This window comes from Styela clava, chromosome 9 (genome assembly GCF_964204865.1).
Source record: "Styela clava chromosome 9, kaStyClav1.hap1.2, whole genome shotgun sequence".
NCBI lineage: Eukaryota > Metazoa > Chordata > Ascidiacea > Stolidobranchia > Styelidae > Styela > Styela clava.
Window position 1 is genome coordinate 21,900,558 of NC_135258.1, and position 26,698 is coordinate 21,927,255.

Here is a 26,698-nt window from a genome sequence, read left to right on the forward strand (position 1 = left end):
TAGTAGTATTACTAGTTATAAAACTTGAATTCGATCGACCATCCAGCACACAATATGTCAAAATTTTGTCGATCCAGAAGTGTGTGTACCAATATGGAAGTAACTAATTTTGTTTCCCTACTTTACACCAAGTTGTGTAAAGGGACTGAAACCCACGGGTTCACTTGGCTAACACAGACAGACCTTAACTCGTAATAGAACTAAAATAAAGGAAATTGGAATAAAATTATGGCCTAACCCCAACCTGGTACCCACGCTACAAGAGTACCAAAATTTCTACATTATTATTAGACTTAGCTCTAATCCAGCGATTCCCAAAGTCCCCCCCCCCCCCGTGGGCGAAAACGACACAGAAGGGGGCGGAAAAGTCGAAGGGGACGTCTTTCTCTCTGCGTTCTTTCGTAGGTTTGAATCACGTGGGCGATTATCACACGCGGAAGGATTGCTGGACTCGTATCCGCCGTAAAGTACGGTAGTTTGCGTATCCCAGTGGTCGGCAAAATACTGCCGGAGTAAATAATCTGGTCTGAGACGCTTCACTGAATGGACCTTTCCCCGACCTTTGACCCCAGAAAATTCTTCCTATACTTTACCATTTTAAAATTTTCGGTGCTTATTTTAAGAGTGGTTTCACGAGTTGTAGCCTGTAAAATGAGGTATTTGTTTCAAACTATCATTCTAATTCATACCATTCAAACATCTGTTCTGTAAAAGTACTGGTAAAATTTTTTTTAGCCTATTCTATCACAGCTATTTCAACACTAATTTTGGATTACTGGAATTAAACTGAAACTCCTAGGAAGACAAAGTGATCATTGAATTATTGGATTTATATTTAAATTTCCGAAACAAAACTAAAAACTAACAAATATAATTCAAATTTTTTTTTAATAGGACGACTGAGTTCAGTTCATGAATTGTCGCAGTTTTCGCGCTCTGTTCTGTTTTTACCTTTCAAAAAATATATGCGACCTGCAAAAGACCCTTAATTTTGTCCCGTGAGCGACATAAAATTCGCCGACCTCTGGGCCGTAGCCGATAGTCGGTCACGACATCCGAGTCCACAAATCTAAAACAAATGGCTGATCAATTTTATGGACTGGTGGCCTCTGATGAGGAATCGAGGAAGACATATACCGAAGATATATCATGTATTTTAGTGCAGGCCATCAGTCTGTAGGGAGTAATGAGATGTACAAAAATCATGATTTTAAGTTTAGGGAAATTAATTTTGTTTTCATTATTTTAATGTAAAATGGGGTGAATATTTAGGGAGTCAAATGGTATAAGGCAAGTACAAGGCGGTTTTTAAGAAGGTAGAACCCCGGATTCTTTCATTTCCGACCTCTTTTATGGTAAAAAAAGGGTTTTCAGCCGTGCTACTATTGCTGTCAAAACAACGAAATCGCCTTTCCATCAGTAGACGTGGTGATTATAGATTGTGTCTGACGAAAATGTCACTAAATAATGAAAAACTCGCTAAAAAGCACCAAGCTCATCCATCTCATTAAAACACACTATAAACTATGATTTGTCTTCTTATTTGGTCTGTAATATATTCGTTTCTATTTTCACATTTTTTGTAGTGCCGGGGGGCGATGAAGTTGTATAAACTACTATAGGGGGGCGATGGTACAAAAAGTTTGGGAACACAGTCTAATCCACACAGGTACAATCATTGAATTGTCCGTGCCACCATACTGATCAGACACAGTGCAAACATCGACATACATTGAAACTGTTTGGCCCTGATGTTCTTCACCAATGTGTGCTTATGATTCATTCTGTTTTTGACTGCATTAAGAGTTAAGTGTATTTTTAATATATCTGTATTTGGAATGGATTGTGAAACTTTCAATATAACAACATTTGGCATTCGATACATTGTGTGCTTTATTGACCCCTGAAGGAGTCCAGATTGGGGTTACATTCCATAACGTGGGTTCAACAACACGGGAATCGACTATTTACCTATAGGGCAGAACATTCCCTATAGCAGTATTAAGAATGTACCGAATGCTTTACGTCGTTATGCAAACTTAGCGTCAAAATCGTCGATCGACTTTTTTCACAAACCGTTGGAGCTAGGAAAGGCATCAGAACATTCTCTGAGAGGAAATTTTAAAATTATACCATATACATAAAATTCAAATTGTAGATTAATAAAAAATGTCTCAAATCTTACTAGAATACAACGACTAAATTAAGCTTACACATCTCCATATAATTTTCGAGTAAAATGATGTCATTGCAAAAACACACGTTTGCCATTTTTGAGAGAGCGTATTTTTTTAATTACGGACAACATATATTTATATTTGCCACTGAGCAACTTGAGAATTCACTCAATACATATATATTTATCCTTGCATTTGCTTTACCATAACCTCACAGGCAAATTACTGCCCTTTCGATGAAGATGACATGTGGGCATTTGTTATCGGGCACAGTGATCTAAGTTGATAATTGGGGCTTAACAGTGATTTTGAGCGAATAAAACTGTTCAATCATATTCATGTTCAAAAAATATATTTCTTTGAGATATCAAGTAAATATTTTACATTGAACATTGCCTCTGAGTAAAATAAATTAGGGCATTTATACAACATAGTTCCGTAGTGACATCTGAATTTGAAACACTTATTTATGGGAACGGAAAATATTAATTTGAAAGTATCCATAAAGCTGTGACTTTCAGTTAGCATCTTATGATAGTTGTTTTTACTAATTTTTTTTTTTTTTTTTATTCTAAACACAACTAAGTAATAATAACTAAATATATCTTATAAAGATATTCCGTAGTAAACGATAAATAATATGATTCGAGCAAATACTTGAATATGTGATCATTCAGAACTAGTCAATCGTGCTCTGAATAGTGCGTGCTTAAACATAGAAGTGATGGAAAATATCTTACAGAAATAGGTTATTTCCGTTTAAAATCTTATTTACAGATCAATAACGTATAGCATGAAACAAGTAATATATATAATTTCATTTGAAATATATTGCAAATGAGAGTGGCTATTAAACACACCATGACATGGCGAGAATGTAGCTTGCACAAATACCAGTGTTCCATTTTCACATCACAAAATATCGTAAGCATACATATAACACTGCGTGCTCAAAAAGTTCCGTGATACCTATAACCTCCGTCATAATTATGTTTATTGACATTGTTACATATTATTACCCAAAAAATCCTTTACGTTTCTTTTTCTTTGTGCCACTAACGGCGTACTCTTTCAACCTTTGATAACAAAATTGTATTCTTTTGGCTCCTTCAACAACTTCTAGTTCTTTTTCGCCATCCTCGGATGCCAAATATTCTGTAACCAATTCAAACATTGTTTGCATTTCTTCTTCGGTCAAAGGTTCTTCAATTTTCGAAGAAGTAGCTTCACGAAGTTTATCTCTCAACCTTCTATTTTCTTCTTCGAGTCTGGAAACCACAGCTTCGAGATCAGCTGATTGATTGATAACGGCTCTGTTCTGTATTCTTGCAACACGCTGTCCGAATTGACAAGTTGATAAAGTTTCCTGAATGTTTTCGTTTTGAACACTCACCGTTGCTACCATACTTGTTAAGCAGTTTCCTCCAAGGCTACCCCTCAAAACAGATGTGATCATGGTGTTTCGATAAGGCACATGTACATGTTTATCGTTATCCCGGTGCCTAAATTTTTTGTTTTTTGGTCTTCTCACTTTTGATTCCGTTTTTCCGAGGGCTACAATGACTTGCTGCAAATGATGCAGCGATAGATTTATATTTCGCGCTTCGGCTAGAAGCGACCTGTCTGCATTGTGTGTTTTACCAACTCTTTCAGATCCAGCCAAGTCAACAAAATTCATTTTAGAAATCTGTATTTTTGTTGATTCCTTTTCTTCCTTGATTCGAAGTAAAATTGTAAAAACACAATGTGAACGTGATGATGCGTCGTTGACGAAAGTTTCGGCTAATATTCTATTTTGGCTTCCTCTAATGAACAGTTCTAACGCCTCCTCTTTTGTCTTTGCAGAGTGCGTAGATAAATGAACAAGATGGAGTTTGTTTTTTGCATCAGTCCTGCTAATAACTTGTTGCAAGTCGTCAAACTTTGTCACCTTTCGTTTCTCCCGCGTGCCGCTCAGAAGATCGTATCCCACGTCCTTGTATATTTCCAGGTACGAAATTTGAACTTCAAAATGTCCTCCTTCCTCCTCTTTCGTCACATTTAGTTTATCGAACAAGTAACATATCGACCGTGGCATGATTCCGCGTTCTGTAGAATCTAAAGTTTCAAATTCTTCACCTAATATTGTGTACGTCTTTCCCGTTGCAGTTTGGCCGTAAGTAAAAATAGTTCCGTTGTAGCCAGATAATACATTGTCTAATACAGGCTTTGCTGTTATTTCAAAAATTTCCTCTTGGCTAGCGTCTTGGTCAAAAACTTTTCTGAACAAAAAACTGTATTTCTTCTCTTTTGGACTACTATATGGATTCACTTTATGAGCTGGCAAATGAAAGTCCAAAGCTTCCCACGGCGCTGACTTCGAGCTTATCGATGTTTTGTCGTCTTCTGTCTCATCTTCTTTTATCGGTTGATGAATAATGTATTTGACGTCTTCTTCGCCGGTAGGACGCAATCGACAAAAGGTCTGAATAGTCTGAAGTCCCATCACTGCGTCTAATTTAGCTAATATTCAAAAAATCTACAAAAAATAAACGAATTCGCTATTCATTTGTCTCAGAAATGTGACCTTGAAAACGAAGAGCACGAATAAGATAGGAGCAAGTTGTATTAGAAACTACAGCTCAAAGTAATGGCATTTTTTGAGCACATGACCCGGTTAGATCAAACACGCATATGCTCACGCACTTGGTATTTACCATGTTGTTCCGGTGATTGGATTATTGTGACAAAACAATATTATGATTTTACCTTCACTGTGTTTGCAAAATATCGAATCTCAGGCTGTCAAACCCGTTTAAAAGTAATAATAACACAAACCTATTGATATGGATATCAAAACCAATAAATCCTAAACCAATGCTAATTTCACACACTTTGCGAAAAGACCTATATACCTCACAATACAAAATACCTACACTTATATTATTTCATGAAATTTGCGAATTCGTCAGTGGTCATCATAACCATAGTTTCTGTGAAGTCAAACCGAGACTTAAACTAAGCGACGGCTCAATAGAATATTTAATATTTATCTGCAACCTTTATCATTTGAGCTGGGCTATTAACATTGCCCACGTTGATCAAAAACTCAGTCCATTACGATCTAAAGTCTAAACACACGGCGGTTGAAACATAAACTTCAATAGGCCTATTTGATTTCTATGATGTTCTAACAAAGCATAAATTGACAATGAATACACCATGACAACTATTACTGATATCAATATGAATAAGTTGTTAACCCGATGTTAATTTGATGCTCTTGAAATGACGTAACTTGTTTGAATTCTATTGATAAAGCCACTCATCATCATCACTGCTGCCCATTGAAAATATTTAATGTATTGATTTTTTTTGTTGGATACAAAAACAAACTGTATAATTCCCTTTTAACTAATTAATGAAAAAGTTTGTTGTTTTGCAGCATACATACCGCACTGTTACCGCACTGTTGAATAGTTACGATTATGTCTCAATTGATGTAAAAGGGGTTTAAATACCATACCCCAAAGTCTCGTTTTCAGATTCATGGCAGTAACTGACTGAAGAAATGAATAAATATAGGGAGAAAGAAAGCAGACTGAAGAAATGAATAAATATAGGGAATTTAACACATCAGACTACAGTGTCACTTGCTTTTTAGTTTTGGACTTTTTTCTAGCTGCCTTCCACTCGCCGATCGTATAACCCCGGTTAGGTGTGAACGTACTTCTAACAGATTGTCATAAAAATCATGATTGCTCGATCATATTTTCATGGGCTTAAATGGTACAGTATACAAAACTAATACTCAGATTGAAAACTGATTTTTACTACCTTTTATAGCAATATCTCACAGAATCAAATCGGAAATTCGTGAATTGAGTCCTCAAATCATAAGATTTCAAATATATTCATACCAATAGTTGAGCTTGTTTAACTGACTGCAAACAACTTATAGCACAAATCTTTCACAATTTTTTGAAAGTTGAACCGTGTATTGAACTTATGTAGTCAATATTTTTACTCAATTAACTGTATCAAATTCAGTTCAGTCATATACCTCTCTTCAAACAAACTATTAAGATTTTCGTTTGTCTAATCTTTGTTTTGTGCTGTCGTAGTTGAAGCTGCCGATCCTCAGTAGACCAGGTATGTGATTATACGGGACAATAAAATAGACAAAGGCAGGTGATGTAATATGAACCTCTCTTTAGAAATCAAAAAGCGAAATGTTGTCAAAACTCACAATTATATATAAGGCTTATATCAGTTGATAAGCCAAGAACATTATTGTTCAGCACGACCATACGTGTATGACTGAAATCGATGTATGAACAATGAACACAAAAGTCAATATTTATGATTGCCTGATTGGTGATGTTTTATTATTGAAAAATGAATGAGTTGTTCAATGTGATATACTAATTAATGGTGTGTGCAAGATACTGCTATTGCGTTGGTTTTATTGAAAAGTGAGCAGGGAAATGACGAAAATGGAATAATAAGCTAATGGCTACCGTTGAAATTGACCTAATATGACACTTATACACTACGACCCTTGTTACACTAAACCAATCCTTTTTCTTTCAAAAAGTAATTGGTAGGGTCTTTTATGGCATGAAACCGAGTCAAAGACCCAAAGCGAATTTATTTTATTTATTATTTGAAGTACGCTCGGAGTACCAAAAAATTGCCGTCTGCATACATGTTTCAAAAATACACCACAGCCAACCAGAAATTTTTCTCTATTATCAGGTAAAAGTTTTATAGACGCCTTCGACCTGTTGGTTTGGCTTACAATTACGACGAAAACAATATGGGTTGATGGTTAAGACTGTATAGCAGTGGTCGGCAAACTTTATGTACTCGCGGGCTGAATATACACATTTCCGATAGCGTGCGGGCCGCATTAATTTCTGCCTGCTAATAATCGCCACATTAAACTTAAAATTATGGCTCGCCCGCACCTTCTATTGCTGTGTTACAATGCAACGTTTATGTTGTCTTTTTTAATATATATATATATTATCAAACAATACAACTTGTTGCCCCGCAGTACGTAGTCCAAATGACAATTTGACAAGCGAGTTCGAAATTTACTGTAAGTGTAATACATTTCATATAAAGCTGCTCACAGCAATATGTGACGTGCACATTACACATTTTGCACTGTTGCAGAGAGCCGTGGCGCAAACTGGGGTTTCGGGGTCGAATTTCGTATTTGCAGTGACATGTTCTGTAATGAGTGACGTTTAACATTGGATCCTTTCAAAACTGCGATGCTGACTTGGCACGCAAACCGGTTTTGAAATGCGCAAGAAAGCAAAATATTTTCCGTCCAAGCACTTCGGAGTGTTCGACCCTCAACGCGAAATTCCCTCCGGGAAAATTACCATTTTTATATTTTGAAAATCAAAATAAACTTTTTTTTAAATTACAACCAACATCAAGTGAACGATATACAACTCAGAACTGACGCCGCAAAAAAAGAGCCGTACTGCTGCATTCGTTACCGCACAAATCTATGTGGAGACAACGATAAATTTATAATCAATTTATGTATTATGCTCATGCATTTAAAGTCGGGGCGTTCGAGGGCCGCAAAAATTAGTTCTCGGGCCGCAGTTTGCTGACCCATGCTGTATAGTAATCGCTGTAGATTGCAACATTTGAAGAAAATTCAAATAATTGAATGTTATTTACGAAACAGAAGTTGGGAAAATACTTTTTTTTCCGTTTTCAAAGATTTAGTGAGCACATTTCTTATAGTCTGAGCTAGACGCAAATAAAGAATCAAGAAACACGCTCACTTCGGATTTGGACAATAACGACACGTCCATTATATATCCATAGGTAGGTTTATATATACCCCAGTGACAAATTTATAACCTGAACTGAAGTGCCGCAGTCCCGTTTTTATCGCATAAAATGTTCATTTCCGGGTCAGAGGTCACTCAAACGTTGCTGACTCGACTAGGTGTCTTAAAAGCTTGAGCTGGTAAATATTTGCCATGCGGTACAATACTAATACTTTTATAATGAATATGAACGATTAATTTTTGTGCTTCTGACTTCATGTCAATTGATAAAAAGAATAATAGATTAATCGGCATATTTTAAAATCCCAAAATGACATTTAGATGGAAGGCTATTTATCAAGGCTATTTCGTCAAACTGGGATGTTTGATTTTTTAGAATATGTGCTTTTCAGAGAGATATCTAGGGATTATGATGTTAGTTATATATGCACTGTAACAATACCAAAATGTTGGGATGCGTTCGTTCGCGGAGAACTTCCCCATGAATTGAGCTGTCATCTGGTAGATTATCCAAGACTGACTCGACTAAATAATATGTGAAACCATGTCGGGTATGTGCAGTAAGCCGTGACCCCCCAGCCCCCCCCCCCCCCCCCCTAATTTTCGTTGTGACATCATACTTCGATTTTTAACGTAAATGAAGATGGATTTAAATATTCTCATATGCAGGTGAAGATGATCAGTCGGATACATTTCCATAAGTTACAAATAATAGTTTCATCACTAATAGCAAAATATCTACCACCTCCTAAAATTGAACCTTCCCCCTCTCCCCTTCCTAAAATAAAACCAGACTATGAGTAAAGGGTAAAAAAGTGTACCAATTTCAGAATGACTGACGAGCTCTGTGCTAAACTGTACAAAATAACCTTTTGATGTCCCTTGAATTGCAAGTACAATGTGTAAATATATCAACCCTCCCTCGATGATCACCAATTGAACAAAATGAAACCCTGTAATACTGCATACAAGGTCAGAATATATAATAAATCGATTAGGTGTGTATGTGCATTTCTTGAATGACTGACTGGAGTTCCATGTATATACATAATGTTAAGCCACCAAAAACACTCGGAAAGTTTGAGTTTTTTTTCGGCAAGGTTAGAACAAGTCACTGTACCAGCCGTACACTATCGTTGAAGTGCTGACCCTCAACAATAGCCCTGTTTTGACATAGGCCCTATAGTTGACAATCCACCAGATAACAATTAACTTAGCTTGATTTGTATCGTTATTTTTCTCAAAACTAATGTTTTATTCCATGCGATATATGAATTAAGCAGTTAATTGTTTGACGCACACCTGAAAATTCCTTAAGAATCTACTAGGGGAAATTGAAATGTTCAGTGAAGCTAAAAAATTTTGGTTGGCCTTGCTAATCATCTGAATTGATCCCATCAACATTTTTAGCCGTGCCTCTCTATATACACACATGGTACGCTGAAAAACGTAGCAGAGTACTTCACTAGGTATCTGATATTGGGATCAGATCATGTAGGGCAGGCCTGTCCAACCTTTTTCGTCTCGCGGGCCACTTTCACGTGACGAAACCGGTCGCGGGCCGCAAACGTTTGTACCAAACATTAATACCATATAAGTCCTGATTTTGGTGTAAGTAATTACATAATACATAAAGGGCGAGTTTATTAACATGAAATCAATCAAGTTAATAATTGCTTTCTGGTTGCTGGGTAGGACTGGCAAATTATCCGAATTTAAAATAGCGGTTTACTATTTGAATATCTGGTAAACGTGGCGTGGATAAACACTATCGGGCGACCGAATCAATCATTACACAACACACTTGCGGTTTTCTGGCGATCACGCAGGAAACACACACATCACGTCAAAGTTGAGTGTTATATTTGCGTTATAGTGTTTTTATTCATTTATTTTAGGTAGCTACGATACTGCTTTAATGTTTAAATGAGCATAATGTGCGTCAATGTCGCGGCAATATCAAGTTTTAGTGGCCGTTTCGTAAAATTTGAAACACCAATACAAGTATTTAATGAAGTAGCATAACGAAGATTTCTGAACGAATAGTCGATATATACTGATTTGTGAATAATTAGTAGCAATGCCAGTACGTCAATTTCATCAGAATTATTGACGAATACGCAGTGACGACATTTCCAACATCTTATTTAACGCGAACATAACATGAACAAAAGTACAAACATAAAACGACAACGAGTCCGGGGACCAGTACCCAAGATATTGTTGACTTTTTATTTTACGTCGGTGATAAAGACGATCAAAGCCGACACGAAAAAAAGCAATCAGAATGAAATTAATTTGCAAACAAACACTAATATTTACACCAAAATCACGAAAAATACCTATGTATAGTAAAATTTAAAAAGTCTGCTTACAAACTTTATAGGGCGGCCGCAAAAAAAAAAACTTCGACGAGCCGCTTGCGCCCCGCGGGTTGGGCAGCCTTGATTCAGATGTATATATATAACTACCTATACTTTTTTAATTCAACTACTTCACAAATTAACTGCGTTTCAAAAATATATATATTTTACACAACTAAAAGCATTCAACTGTATAATAAATAAACTTTGCACATATTTCTGATCTCATTAATTTTCCAGGACTAATAATGTAAAGATTCCATAGATTGTTTATGCGCTGACTTTCTCTTCTTCTTCGTTTTCTTCAGTTTCCATTAGTTTAACAATACCACCAATAAAAGCAGCACCTACACCAACAGCAACTACTCCGATAACACCAGCAAGTAAAGATCGTGCGGTGTCTTCGTTGCGCACATCAGACATCTGACTTTCAAAATCGCTATCATGAAGCTTTTTACCCGCAATTTGTTCAACAACATACTTCACATGATCTCGACAGTTGTTGAAAAAAAGGTTGTATCTTCCAGTGCGACACGACAAGATAGAATTAATAGTGTTGATCGCTCGTTGCTTTCCATTCACACTCAACACGGAAAATTCATCGAAGGGGTCAAAATATGTCATATTTTTATCTCCGGGGGTAATTTTTTCTATGGTAATCTCCGATTCACACTCGCTAAACGCTGCAGCAGGCTTGCTTGTCCCGTCAACTGCTCGCACATTTATAGTGAAACGAGGAACTTTGTCAAAATAAAGAACAATGGCGGTGTGGCGAAATGGTTCCGTTTTTTCCTTACACCAAGACCAGCCGAATTTTCCGCTTGTATTGAGTCGCTGCCAAATTTCGTCTCTCGTACATTTATGATCGGTGTAATACTTGAACAGATCCATTGTCATACGAATTCAATATTGTTCTGATACACTACTTTAGGCTATTTATTGTCATACTGTAAATTGTATGAGGTCACTTGATAAATTCTCTATGCCACACATACAACGTCAGAGCATGTGAGGTTGAAAATGATTTGATTTCAATATACACACTAAGAACGAAAAAATAGTCACGAATAATTTTTAAGTCGGATGGTTCTCTTTATTTTAGTTTGTTTTCAGCGCCATACACTATTACGAATATACTGAGCAAAAGTTATCTCAAACGTTTGTTCTTGAGGAGATATCTAACACGTAATGTTTGAGTAATGAGCAATTTAACTTCCTCCCTCGTAGTCTAATTAATAAAGGGCCCATTGAACTAACTAACTAACAACTATCGAGAACGATTCGCTCATACAAGTTTTCTCTATGTCAATGTGAAGGCGAGCTTTGTTCACACGGAATACAGACGGCTGGAACAACATCGAATGGGAAAGTACCGATGCTGAGACAAACGTCTCTGAAAAATGAAAATACGGTACGTCATATATAAATCTCCAAAATATCTGTAGATATATGTAAAATATATACACATACATAAGTAAAATACATGCATGTAATGAGTTCAATTCAATAATTTCTTTTAGATAAATTATATCAGGCCTCTATCTATAACGAAGAAACCTGTGGTTTGTATCGTTGGTCTCGACGTTGTAGAAGTGCAGGGTTTAAAATAAACTATCGCTCCAAATGTAAGTCTCATACATACATGGTCTGTAATTACAATAATTCAATAAATTACACGGCACTATTCGCATATATGAATACATTGTGTGTACAACAAATATTCCTAAACGGTTTCGCATGTCTCCCGAAGGTTTAAAGCATACTTCGCGGTTTAGCAAGCAGTGCATACCCTCAGTGCCTACACATGATTCAATTTGTACACGTACACTGTGTTTATATGTGCATACTATTATATATCCATAGCTAAGATGTTTAAATACTACTACAGCGTGCTTATAGTTCTACAGAAATCACCACTGGTTCGTCTCAGTATAAACCATTGTTGTTGGTTCACGAAGTGTTGACCATTTGTTATCGAACCGTCGCATACTCTTTCTGTATAAACCTACACGATACTCCACCCTCAAAACACAAGTATTTCTAAATTCCTTCACTGATTACAGTATATTCAATTCAATCACGGACAAATTTCATCTACTGATTTTGTTGGCTTAATAAGGTGGTTACTCGAATAGTTGGTTAGTTCGACTATGTAGAGTGTAGTCTAGTGTAGTGTGTAGTCGCGTTTGTTTAAATAAGTTCTTCATATATATAATGGTCAATGTTGGTGATGACACCAATTTTTCGCATGAGTCAGCCAATTTCATCAAATTAAGCTGCATAGATATTCAAAAACACTATTTATATCCTATATTCTCGATGATGTTATGAAAATATGTACAAATATGATACCAGATTTTAAAATAAGCATGATATGGATGTAAATTTCAATATATACATATATTTACGTACATTTGAAATAAATAAATAAACAAAATAGAAACGTGGGAAACTGCTATGCTTTTACTTTTTGATTTTCTTCATCTTCTTCTTCTTTACTACCAAAAATAGCTGAAGTTATTGCAGCTGCTGCCACTACCACACCTCCAACAGCGGCAAACGCAGTAAAAGCAGCACCCATAAAACGATTTACATCGCCGTTTTTGGTGCTGACCATAGCATTGTTATAGTCGTTGTCCTTCAGCTCGTCCACATGGCTTGCAACGTATTTCTTAACGCCATCGACATGGTGTCGGCAGTTATTTGTTACTAAATTATATTTTCCGGGATCATACGAAAGTATCAGCTTTATAATTCCAAATGCTTGTGTCTTTAAATGTTCTGACTGAATTTCAAACTCTTTAAAAGGTGCAAAATATTCGACGTTGTTGTTCAGTGGGTTATTGATGCGTTCAATTGTTATCGCTGACCCACATTCGCTGAAAGCCGCTTCAAATTTTCCAGATCCTTTTCTCGGACGGAAATTTATTGTGAAACATGGAATTTTATTGAAACGTAGAACGATAGCTGTGTGTCGGTAAGGTTCCCGTCTTTCCCTCGACCAGGACCATCCGAACATTGAACTCTTGTAAAGTTTGTCTTTAACTTCATCCAAATCGCAGACATCGTTGTTGAACAGCATATTGTTCGACTGTCTACGAGAAAAGAATGACGCTCGCTCAACAATTCATTGGAGTGATGGCAGCGATAAGGCTGTTAAAAATATCCAAAATATATTTTTCGTTAATTTTTTTATCACCGCGCTGAGCTTTGGCAACCTGCTGTACAACTGCCAACAAAATGCCTTCTCAAACGATTGCAAATGTGTGGACGCACTATTTGTTATAGTACGAAATTTTAGACTCAACGAAAATATCTGATCACAGTAAATATTTTGCTAACAGTGAAATATATTCGAAACAGGAACCATTTGTATTATAAAGTTGAGGAAGCGTTTTTAATACGTTTATTGAGTGTTTGCTGTGGCAACAATGGCAGCTTATCTGTTAATTAGCACTCATATTCGGCAGTCAGAAAGTATGATGAAATCTTTCGGTTGATTAAAAATCACATTAAAGAGATTCAGAAATTGGCATTCCAAATTCGTATTCCCCCTATAGGGACTTTCCGAGTGTTAGCCTGTCTAGGGCTTCTGTACTTAAAGACGAATTAGCCTGAAAATAAAACGCCTTTTTATTTCATCTCTATGGTATATGTGTGTGCATATGCGTGTGAATTTCTATCTAATTGTCGCATGAAACATTGTACTGTATGATTAAGCCTGATGCAACTCGAGTAACAATAGCTCGCCCACTAATTTTTTTATATTTTACTTCAAAGTTTCGCTGCAATACTGTTGTCGTTTTTCTGTGGGTGTGCTACTGTATTTATTGGGTGAGGTCTGGTAGTCACACTATGCTGGAATATCAGAGCCACACTCATCATATTATTGTATTGGAATACAATATTGAAACAATTTATTGAACTAGCAAATGCACTTTTCTTCTAAAACCAGCTGCTCATACCATAGACTCGGAAAACGACTACGAAAGCGGGGGGATTTAAAAAAAAACGTTCCACACAACTTCGGTGCAATGTTCGCCACATCACATTGACTGCATAATTAAGAGGTTAGTTGCGATGCACTAAAGTTATCGTGATATTTTTAAGATGTTTATTTAGGTTATTTTTCTTGATAATGAAATGAGTAATGAACATTTTAGTGAAATAAATCAATTTCATCGTCACATGAAATATTATAAATCAATATAGAAAAAAATATGCAAGATTATTTACTGCGCTATTGAACCCTGCCCTCTTTTCTTCGTGTTTCCATTTGTCTAATTATAATTAAATTGTAAGCTTGTTAAACGAGTAGCTGTTTAATAGAATTTTTAGGATATAATGAAATTTAGTCTAAACGTGTCTCACGATAAATTCTGTTACGTAAAAAAATGTAATTTACTCCTCGAGCGTAGATTATAAATAAAATTATTTCATCATCATAACCGCCGTTTGGATGTTCTCACTGAGACAGATTTTCAGGCGTGGTCGTGAACATTACCTCATTTTCGCGTTTTTGATTTATATTCGTTAGTTTTTAGTTGTTTTTTCGGAAATTTAAATATCAATCAAATAAGTCAATGATTACTTTGTCTTCCTATAAGTTTCAGTTTAAATACAGCAATCAAAAATTAGTGTAGAAATAGCTGTGATAGACTAGGGCTAAAAAATATATCGGTACTTCTAAAAAACAGATTGTTGAATGGTATGAATTAGAATGATTGTTTGAAACAAATACCCAATTTTACAGGCGACAACTCGCGAAACTACTCCAAAAATAAGCACCGAAAATTTTGAAATGGTGAATTATATAGGGAGAATTTTCCGGGGTCAAAGGTCGGGGAAAGGTTCACTCAGTGAAGTGTCCCGGGCCAGATTATTTTACTCCGACCGTATTTTGCCGACCACTGGGATTCGCAAACTACCGTACCTTACTGCGAAGACAAGTCCAGCAATCTTTTTGCGTGTGATAATCGCCCACGTGATTCAAGCCTGCGAATGCACACAGAGTACAGAATTAAGTACACGATGCGCCGAACAAAAACAGGTTTTGTGAAATCGCCCCCTTCGACTTTTTCGCCCCCTCTCTGTATCATTTTCGCCCACCGGGGGGGATTTCGCCCACTTTGGGAATCACTGCACTAGACTGAGTTATCGTGATATTTTTTAAGATGTTTATTTAGGTTATTTTCCTATATAATCAAATGCGTGAAAGGAAATTTTAGTGAAATAATTCATTTTCTTTGTCACATGAATTATTATAAATCAATTTGGAAAAGTATTCATTAACGGTTATTATAAGCTCATTTAAGGGTAGGATTGCGTTGTTGTTCAATATGACAATGAACATTTATGATACTGTATGATTTTCAAGAATAGACTGATTATCTTCAGAGAATTTCAAGCCGGGTATTCGTTTGAAAGGGGAATACAGGCCTAATCTATCCTGGAGATATTAGCTGGACTGTTTGTTCAGCTAAAATTTAAATATAAATTGAAAAAATTGGGTGTGGCTTATCTATAATATCTTGGAAAATTATTTTAATATCTAATTAAAAGTATTATGAAAACTGTCGCGCATCGGGTCGGTACGGTGAGGTTTCATAGAACCTACTTTGCTGAGCGTTATTCTATTTCCAACAGGAACAATCACACTAACAACAATAACAGAAGCAACAAAAACAAGATTTTAGCAAATTTATACACATAAATGCAACTTTCGCTGGTCTATTAGTGGAGTAGATATGTGACTTATTCACAACAAAAACAAAGACGCCAACAATACATACAACAACAATGTAGCAAAATGACTAAATGAGGTCCACACCATGGCCAGTAGCTAGTGTCATTGTCAATTAGTTACTGAAATAAACTATACGGATGAGTTTATTATTACAATCTACTACATAAACAATAATGCGTTTTACAAGAACTTAATCAAAGCAAAGTTCCACGCAGCTCGAATAAAAGCAAAATTGACGCGTCCCATATCTTTGAGCAGAGTTACATACAACCAATGAAATGCCAGAAACTATTGAAACCATACAGAAATATGGGGATGCCCATACGATCGGAAGGTAATACACAACATATATATACAGAACTTGGAAAAACACTTGGCATAATTTATGGTCTACTCCAAGGGTGTGCAACCTTCAATACAGGGCCAGATACGAATAGCTGGATTAAACCGCGAGCCGCACCTTTTCCTAACACTGGCTTTTTAGCAGTAGCAGACACAAAACAATTGGTTTTTGATCTTTTGATATGCGTTGTTCGCGTTGCCAGGGTTTCGTGGGCTGCACGCCATTCAAAAGTGGCGCTTCTCCGCGGGCCGCACAAGTGTTCCTTGTGGGCCGCAGGTTGCACACCCGTGGTCTACACTCCACATCAGGGTCGTCCAATCCGTGGCCCGCGGGCCACATGAGTGACCCTCGCAGGATTTTTCAAAATTATATAAACTAAACTTAACACCAGATGTCTCTCACAAATTTGACTGCGTAAAAATGCGTGCATATTGTGTTCAGATATTCGCAATAGCTTTGTGCAATTCAAGCTTGATTCAGCGTCGCGCAAATTCTAACATAAATCAGAACTGGTATATATATATTTATATATTTGACATTGCGGCCCGCAATGAGTTTGCGAAAATTCAATGCATCGGATTTGGCCCACGAGCAGTAATTTGCCCATGTCTGGTATAACCCGCACTGCGGGCAGGGGGGAGGGGTTTGTATGCTGTGTGTGAAAATATGTCAAATAAACACAGATATAGGCAATACCTCGTGTGAAGAAAGTAATAAATAGGTTGACAAATAAAATCAAAAACAGTTGCATGCTTGAACCAGATGATCAGTGTTCCATCGACTGGCAAAATTTTGAATGTTGCGCTTCATTGCTGTCGGTATCAGGTACGATTTTAATTGAGACATTAATGGGATAAACTGAATAATCCCCCTTCCAGGGTAGTCTGTAAAATCTCCACATCAACTAAGAACCATCTAAGCCTACCAAATAATTAGTCCACTGGTATTCAGCAGGTCAAATAAAGGATGAATCAACTGGTATAATTCTTCAGTTGGGAAACGGGATGTTAGTCGTTGGGATCAACTGAAGAATCTCCATCCCAACTGGAGAAACCCACCCAATCCCCCGAGATCAATTGCCGATTTTCTTACAAAATAAATCACCTCATTTTGCTAAAATCGCTTTTTTTTAGTGCACGGCAGCAAAAAAAGTTTGAGAACCACTGTCGTAAAGAAACTTCTTACTAGGCTTCTCAAGTTAAGCCTCGAAATCATCAGTGTTCCGCTTTCCGTGTATGAAAATTTTCCGTCGGCCGGATATTCTCGATATCGACGGTCGCTTGGCTACCCGCGAAGGGAATCATAAGTGAAAATATTTTGGGCATGGTAAAAAGCTGAACTATCAAGCTTACTTCAATTGAGGCTGAACGTTGTTTTGATCTCTTGGCAATCAGAACCATCTTTATTAATGATTTTTCTTATGCGTCCATACAGGAAATATACCGGTTTAACTTCCAAATGTCACCGTATTTCAGCCCTTTCCATACTTAGGCCTGAAATTCCCGACCGAAATTCCATATAAATGAAATGGTCTAGCACAGTGGTTCCCAAACTTTCTTCCGCGACCTCAATTTTCGTAAAATTAAAAAGAAGAGATGAAAAGGTACCGTACACAAGTACAAATTCGATAATTAGTTTATTATTCTTTTTAATTAAACGAGAACATGGTTCAGTATGTCGTCTGTACGTTTTGGGAACCTTGCTGTGGCGGTACACAACGGACAGAGGAACGAACAGCAGCATAGCAGTTCGATACAGTGAAAAAGCCTAACGAGTCCTACTCTGGTGGCAACGTGTGTTTAGGCTACACTCACATTAAGATGGTTAAATCCAGGCCTAACACACATGCGTCCCGCTAGTACAGAGGTTCCCAAACCTGGGCCAATTACGGCCCGCGTAACGATTCAAAATGGCCCGCCGAACCTAGGTAAAATAGTTAAACGGTTAATCTTTGACCTTAAAATAAATACTGAGCCGTTTAACACTTGATGTGTTTACCTTTTGCATTCTAGATACCGCCAATTGTTACATCATTATCACAGTTTAAGAACGTTTATATACGTAACAATTCAATTATATCGGTACCTTAATTATACATACCGGTACATACGGCAGAACCTTAGTTTTCAGACCTATTGAGCTTCAAATTAAGATCATTGTGCGGGTGAGCGTCGTATTTTAAATTTAAATTCATTGTTAAATTCATACAAATATCAAACAAACATGTTCAAAAAATGGTAAACGAAAATGAATCCACGTTATTGGCCAGTTATACTGTAGCCCAGTGGTTCCCAAACTTTTTGTACAATCGCCCCCCTACAGTAGTTTATACAAGTTCATCGCCCCCCCGGCACTGCCAAAAAAATGTAAAGTCTGAAACGAATATTTTACAGACCGAATAACGAGACAAATCATAGTTTATAGTATTTTTTAATGAGATTGATGAGCTTGGTGTTCTTCAGCGAGTTTTTTATAATATCTAAAATTACCCTGTTTACTGATGGAAAGGCGATTTCGTTGTTTTGATAGCAATAGATAGCACAGAAGAAAACCCCTCATCATATTAGCGGTCGGAAATGAAAGAATTTAGGGTTCTACCTCCTCAAAAACCGCCGTGTACTCTTGCCTTATAGCATTTAACTCCCTAAATTCACCCCATTTTATATTTAGGGTTGCTAATCTTTTGCGGGTCGCATATATTTTTTGAGAGTTAAAAACGGAACAGCGGGCAAAAATCGCGACAATTCGTGAACTCAACTCAGTCGTCTTATTAAAAAATTATTACAATGACATTTAATGTGACACTGTCTTGTTGCTGCATCACGCTTGATAGCTTTACGACGCCAAGATTGGGAGATTTTTTAAATGGGCATCACTAATCCTAGTTCTAGCCTGTTCTTTGTAATGTTCATTTTCGAAAATAATTGTTCGCACACATATGTACTTCCAAACATTGAAACGAATGGTATCGCATGGTTTGTCAAATTTTGATAAAGATTTTCGTTAAGAAGATACACTATTACAAAACTTAAGCAGTGATGAATCCCTCGAATAGAATATGAATTTTATTTCCTTATTGCATTGCAATATATTCTAATATTTACTGCGCTATTGAACCCCTGCACTCAGCATCGACTTTTCTGCGTGTTTCCTATTGTCTAATTATAATGGAATTGTAGGCTCGTTAAACGAGAAGCTGTTTAATATAATTTTAAGGATATAATAAAATTTTGTCTAAACGTGCCTCACGATAAATTCTGTTACATAAAAAAATGTAATTTACTCCTCGAGCGTAAATAAAATTAATTTATCGCCAAAACCTCCGTTTGGATGTTTCCCCGGGCATAGACTTCCTTGTTTACTTCGTGACATTGGCCATTCAGCAAGATGCAAAAATAAACGTAACAATGTCCCCTTTTGCATCCGCTCAGACACATTTCTCACTCAGACAGATTTTCAGGCGTGGTCGTGAAAATTACCTCATTTTGGCGTTTTTGAATTATATTCGTTAGTTTTTAGTTGTTTTTCGGAAATTTAAATATAAATAAAATAAGTCAATGATCACTTTGTCTCCCCAGAAGTTTCAGTTTATTTACAGTAGGCAAAAATTTGGTGTAGAAATATTTTTGATAGATTAGGCTAAAATTCTTTACTGGTACTTAGAATGATAGTTTGAAAAAATACCCCGTTTTACAGGTAACAACTCGCAAAACCACTCTTAAAATACGCACCGAAAATTTTAAAATTGTAAAGTATAGGAAAAATTTTCCGGGGTCAAAGGTCGGGGAACGGTCCATTCAGTGGAGCGTCCCGGGCCTGATTATTTTACTTTGGCCGCCGTATTTTGCCGACCACTGGGATACGGAAACGACCGTATCTTACTGCGAAGACGAGTCCAGCAATCCTTTCGCGTGTGATAATCGCCTACGTGATTCAAACATACGAAAGCACGCAGAGTACAGTATTCAAGTGCACGATGCGCCGAACAAAAACAGGTTTCTAGAAATCGCCCCCTTCGACTTTTTCGCCCCCCTCTGTAGCGTTATCGCCCACCGGGGGGCGATATCGCCCACCTTGGGAATCACTGCTGTAGCCCACAACATTGCTCAAAAGAATCGTCTGTTTGTTGAAGAGGTATTATTCAGCATATGTATGCTGCAAGTTTTGGATGCAGAGGCGTGCCAAACTTTTCTGCTGCCCAGGGCGAGTTTCTGATAATGGTGCCCCATATACCCAAATTCAAATTTCGATGTCCAAACGCCTCTGTGCTGTCAACAAATGTTTGAACGCGATCACGCAATGACCAGAAGAGCAAATTGACGGGAAAGGGCAGTCGGCCATTGCTGACTCGCAATCAGTCACACACTGGGTTGCCAACCGTCCTTTATTATAAAGAACAATCCTTTATTTGAGATTTTTGTCCTTTTTAAGATGATAATTGTCCTTTATTTTTTTCAATGTCGATAGTCATAGTAGCCTACTGTGTTTGATATTGTTCCGTTCTTAAATCGCCTCCGTTTATTTGAAGCTTTCAATTATTCTTTTTAATTTCGCTTTGGTCCGGCTCAAATAGCCAAAGAAATACTAATTTTAATAACATTTCAAATATTTTACATTGATTTTCCGAAGACTCCAAGATTTGAGTAAATTCTAGTTCAATATCTGAAAGTTGCGTTATTTTTCGGCATTCAAACTGATGCTTCAAATCACAAAAACATTAAAATGTTTCCAGTATGTGTTCAGTATTTTAGCTTGGAACATGGCACAGTTACTTATATTATTGATTTCTCCGAGAATGCAGATGAAAAGTGCGGATGGAATGTTTACTTGTTTGAAAAACACTATGAACAATTTACAACTTGATTGGAAAAAAGTTTCTTGTTTAAGTGCAGATAACGCAAATTGCAACTTTAGTGAAAAACATCCTCTTTATACTAATGTTCGCACACTAAATGATGGTAATATTAAGGCTAACTGCACTGCACACATTGTACACAAGACATTGAAATTTTCTTTAGGAAATTTGAATGTTGACATTGAAAATATTGTCTTGAAAATTTACAGTCATGTCCCAATGTCAACGAAAAGGCGAGAAACTCTTATATAGTTTTATATATTCGCAGAGACGGAATTTCATGAAATTCTGCGTCATGTACCTACTAGGTGGCTATCTCTACACCCATGCATCAAAAGAATCTTACTTTCTTGAAAAGCTTCAAGTTCTTATTTCTTCAGCACACCAGCTGAATGTTCCAAACAATTACTTAAACTTCTTATGATTGACAATGAGTCAACAGGAGTTCCTCAGTTCATTGAAATGAATTTAATATTCTCACCACATGTAATGGAGATATTTAAATTAGCTATTCAAGAACTGGAAAAAAATGAAACTTCAACAGCAGATGTTTTCATTATTGGACACGTAGTGGACATAACGATCGTTTCAAAATCTGGTTGTTATTATTTGTCTCCGTCAACACGTTTTGAAGAAATCGCTTTTCTCTTCGAATACTGGACCAATTGCTTTGAAATTTTCAGTGGTTAAAGATAAAAATTTTCTCCAAAAGGCTATTACTCTTTTTTCGCTATGACGACATCAATTTTATGTGACTTTACGTGTCCATATATTTGAGCATAGCTCTCTTGTTTTTACTAAATTAAGAAATAGGTTAAAATCTCGATCTGACGAAGAATTTATTGAGTATGATGTTCACCAACTTCTTGCAAATGTGAGTGCTGCTGAAGCTCAAGAGGCAACTGAAGATTTTAGATTATTTCTTAACTCTGCAATAACGTATTTAGGAAAAAGATTTGACTCTGATGAAATTTCAACATTTGAAAAATTATCAAAATTATCTCTTTTGGATAATCTTTCTCCAAAATATCAGACACTTGTAAAAATTGTAGAGCATTTGAAGCTAAAAGACAAACTTAATTTGAATATGAATACAACAACTAATGAAAAGTGAGCTTTTATTATACTTCAACTTGAAAAACACGTGTCGTGAATTTTCGGAAAAAATAAAACGTGACCCACAATTGCTGAAGTCAGCAAAGAGTCAGAACAAATATACCTTGAAGAATTATAAACTCATGCAACTGGAAAATTATAGCTTGATTGGGTTGATAGCTTGATGTTAAATAAACATTAAATAAAAAACACATGAAGGTTTTTTAATATATCTTTTTAGCTTGTATATAATTTGTATTTCATTGTTTTATATTGTTCTTTCCTGCAAGTTACAAAATAAATGGTGACGGTAATCTATGTACTCTATTGAGACTTATCATAGTTGGCAACCCTAGTCAAACACGACACGTAATATCAGCTTTTAATGAAATAAAAACACATCGAAACAAAAACCTTCGTAATAACGCCATATCGTATAACGTAATTCTCCCTGCGTAAATATAAAAATCATAATCCCAGGTATATACGGGGCCTTATCTGAAATAGACTGCGCGGCCCAAGTTAATACAAAGATAGGGATAATACCCAAACTTCAGTCAACTTTTAATTTAATTATTTACAGCTTATCAGCCTCTATCCGAATACAAAATCTCGACTGAAGTAATAATAGTGTGTATACAAAATGAACTCGCGGGTCAAGTCGTTTACTGTAACTCATACCTAGAATCGGTGCCGGGTTTACTGTGGCTGCACATGTCGCGGTGGCTGGAAGGCAGGCATGCTTCTAAGCCTTTACTCTTTACATTCTTCGATTTGCAAGTTATAGAAAATTCATTTCTGTTCATATATCCGTTGATGTCAACTTCATTCAAACCTTTAGGACTCGGATCGCATTGAGTAATCAAGCATCCTGGTTTGGCAGAACAATGGTGACCGTACATTTGAACCCATGTGTATATCCGCGGGTTCAATCTATATGCGGGTGCTAAAACCCATGGGTTAGGGTTAGAATAGGTTTAAATATCCGTAAAACAATACAAAATTCCATAGGTGCAATATTATGCAGGTGTAATTGTCATGGGTTCAAATGTAATAGAACCTAGAACAATGAATGACGGTTCCATCGTCTTGACATATCACAGGAATGAAAAGAAGAGGGAAACAAATAATAAATCTCAGAGAAAGCTTCTTCATTTCATCCGAAATTATATATATGAAGCCTATTGTATTGATTCTGCACTGCGTCTAGAATAGATGATTACTACAAGTTTTCGATATTTTAAAATATTCTATGACCAATGTTGAATATTCCACCAAGCATCGACAATATCCAATGTCTTCAATGATTGAAAATTGACATGACCAAATGTATTGTAAATTAATATATATGTTTTTACTTATCGATCTCAAGATCGGTAAGTATATTGATAGGTATTTGTCTGTATGTATGTCTGTATGTATGTCTGTCTGTTAGATGCACGCGATATCTCACGAAGGCGTGGTTGAATCTGCTCCAAATTTTGCATGTGCATTCATCATATCTCGGACCAGAAGCCTATTGATTTTGGATGAATTATGTCGTATAATTAGCGAGTATTAATTAATTAGTGATGAAGAGATCTGGATTTTCACAAATCGAGAGATTTTCGAGACGCGCTGAATGTGTGTGTGCGTATCAGATGCGCAAGTTTTCACGCTAGTGAGTCAGAGCGAAGGATACACACCGCTAGATCGTATCTCGTGATTAATCTTTGAGCCTTGTCCATATCTCTCTTGTAACTTTGACGTCGTCGCGATGCGCAAGTTTCCTTCGAGAAATTTCCCACACTATTGAGTCAGAGCGAAGGATACACGCCGCGAGATCGTATCTCGTTACTTATAATTACTCCTTAAAGTTTAAGCAATGTCCATATCCCTAAATCAGGTTCGGGGTTGCAGAATTCCTCACCAAAATATCGCTAGGCTGTGTTTGAATAGCCGTCGCAACCTGGGTTAGCGCCGTTGTATTTAACACAAACTATAGGATTGGTAAGAACAGAAATAGGCTATTGGCTGGAAACTTATCGAAACAATCCAGTTCGGATTTGCAGAATTCTTCATAAAAGTATTTCCTCGAGTAGTATTTCGACGACATGGGGAGTTGGCTATTGTTTCCTACATTTCTGATATTGGCTGAAAACTAATCAAAACAATCCAGTTCGGGTTTGCAGAATTTTTCGAATCGAAACCGCAGTTTCTGTTTTGGGGGATCCCCTAACTTTCGATCGATAAGTCTTCGGTCTCCGACCGATATTCTCGTTCTTATTGTTATTCACGAATTTCCACTTTGAAAACTAACATTGTAGCATCTCTTTCTATATATAAATGTCACAGCTTTCCCCATCCATACCCATCCCTATATAACTATCATTAGATATTCTGATGCTGATCTGTACCGATAATCGGGTTAAATGTTAAGTCCCTCTTTAGTGTTTCATGACTACATACGAAAACACGGGACAATGATATACATACAACTTCTCCTTTTTAACTAGCAGCCAAACGCCTAACGCGCTCCTCAGTTGCATAAATACATTCAGTTTTTTTTTGAAACAAATAAGTAAAATTATAAATGCGACGACTGCTATGTTATCCGAACAAAAGCGAAAACTTTAACTACCAAGCGTGTGTCTGCCAAATACAAATTCAGCGTATTATTGATTAATTTCTAATGATTTTTATACTTTTTGAAATAATGCAAAATTGCCTAAAACTCCTGACAAAGTCTGCTTGGCCTCAAAATTGAACCGATTTTTTGTAAACTGTATATGTGACTCGTTGAAACTGAGATTCGAATGATTCAGAGTGAATAATTATTCACAAACCAGTAATCATACCTGAACTCCCAACTGTTTATGTCGCACAAAGACAGGCAATAGTTGTGGTAAATTAACATTTGCCTTATGGGAATTTATTTTCTTATATTGGTTTGTTTACATGTAACTGTAGCCTAATTCCTTCACGAATTTATGGTAAATTTGGAGTTCGGTACTACCGTAGTATGTGTACCAGATTAGGGTTAGGCCATAATTTTATGCCGATTTTCCTTATTTTAGTTCCATTACGAGTTCGGGGACTGTTTATGTTAGCCTATAGCATAAATAATGGGTAAATTCTGTTTGATTTTATTCTCAGATTTCCACGATACACAGAATATAAATCTTATAACATTTATCCAGACTAGCTTAGAATGGTTTACATCGTCTTCTCTCTCCTATCGAAAGATATCGGAGTCGTATTTATACGTTGATCATAAATCCAATTAAATGCTGTAAACGTGAGCTCGTGATTCACGTTATAAACAGAAATTCCTATTATCTCAACAAGGGTAATTAGGTACATCGTACGGATGGGAACTTAGATATAATTATTTCAATCAGTGCCAAAGGTCTTGAGAATATAGATTTTAATTTGATAATGACTGGATGGAACCTGTTATGTTCTTAAAACTGGTGTAATTTGATTCCTACGAAAGTCTTGGTTCGAATTTTGAGAAAAATTAACTTTGTTTTCATATTTTTAACATGAAATGGGGTACATTTGGGGGTTAGTTGCTATATTATCTCCCCATCTTACTAACTGGAAGTTTCAAGATTTGGCAACTCTAATAAATTGAAAATATATAGAAAAATACAATACACAATGCTAAAATTAATGATATAGGTCAAAAAAAATATTTACATGTATATGATCTACAATGAGACAAGACATTGAAGTAAAGAAGAGTTTATAGAAAGAGTAAAGGCTGTAATGTAGAATTACAGAAAGATGGCGTATTTATATTTGAAAAATTTTGGTTTGGACGGTTAAAACATATTTTCAATTCAATGTATTTCGCTAAGTTAAAATGCTTATACTCGCTTTATCGCATTGTTACGATTTAGTAGACCTAGTTGGTCAATATATGCTTGTCCCATGTCGGGAAGAAAAAACGCATTTTTAAGTTTATGCCATCTCAGGGCTTTTTTGAAAAAATAACGCTTTTGGATACAATTTTTGTTTAACGAGCTTATTATTTAACCGTTCTATATGACGGCTTTGTAAATAATTAAAAGTATGACTCGCTCGAATCTACTTTTAGAAAGCATTTTAATCCCAATGAAATCTATTAATCGAAAAAGGAATGCTAACCGCAAATTTTCAATAATATAAATATTTTGAAAGGTATTTGAAATCAGAATATTCAAAGTTGTTACCATTAATTAATTTATAAAAATTAAAAGTCGAATGAAACGCCATGTATATATAAGAAAAAGAAGTACGGTACTTTACCTTAGTATTAGTGGAAGAATGAAAAATGTCTGTCTCAATGAGAAGA

At 36.2% G+C, this 26,698-nt stretch overlaps 1 protein-coding gene and 1 pseudogene across 1 annotated transcript in view; both read right to left on the reverse strand.

The window, feature by feature from the left end:
• Nucleotides 1-26,698, reverse strand: part of LOC120340187 (pre-mRNA-splicing factor SPF27-like) — a 237,111-nt gene that overhangs the window by 72,209 nt on the left and 138,204 nt on the right. The window lies entirely within an intron of this gene.
• Nucleotides 1,656-4,712, reverse strand: LOC120340178 (kinesin-like protein KIF6 pseudogene; annotated as a pseudogene).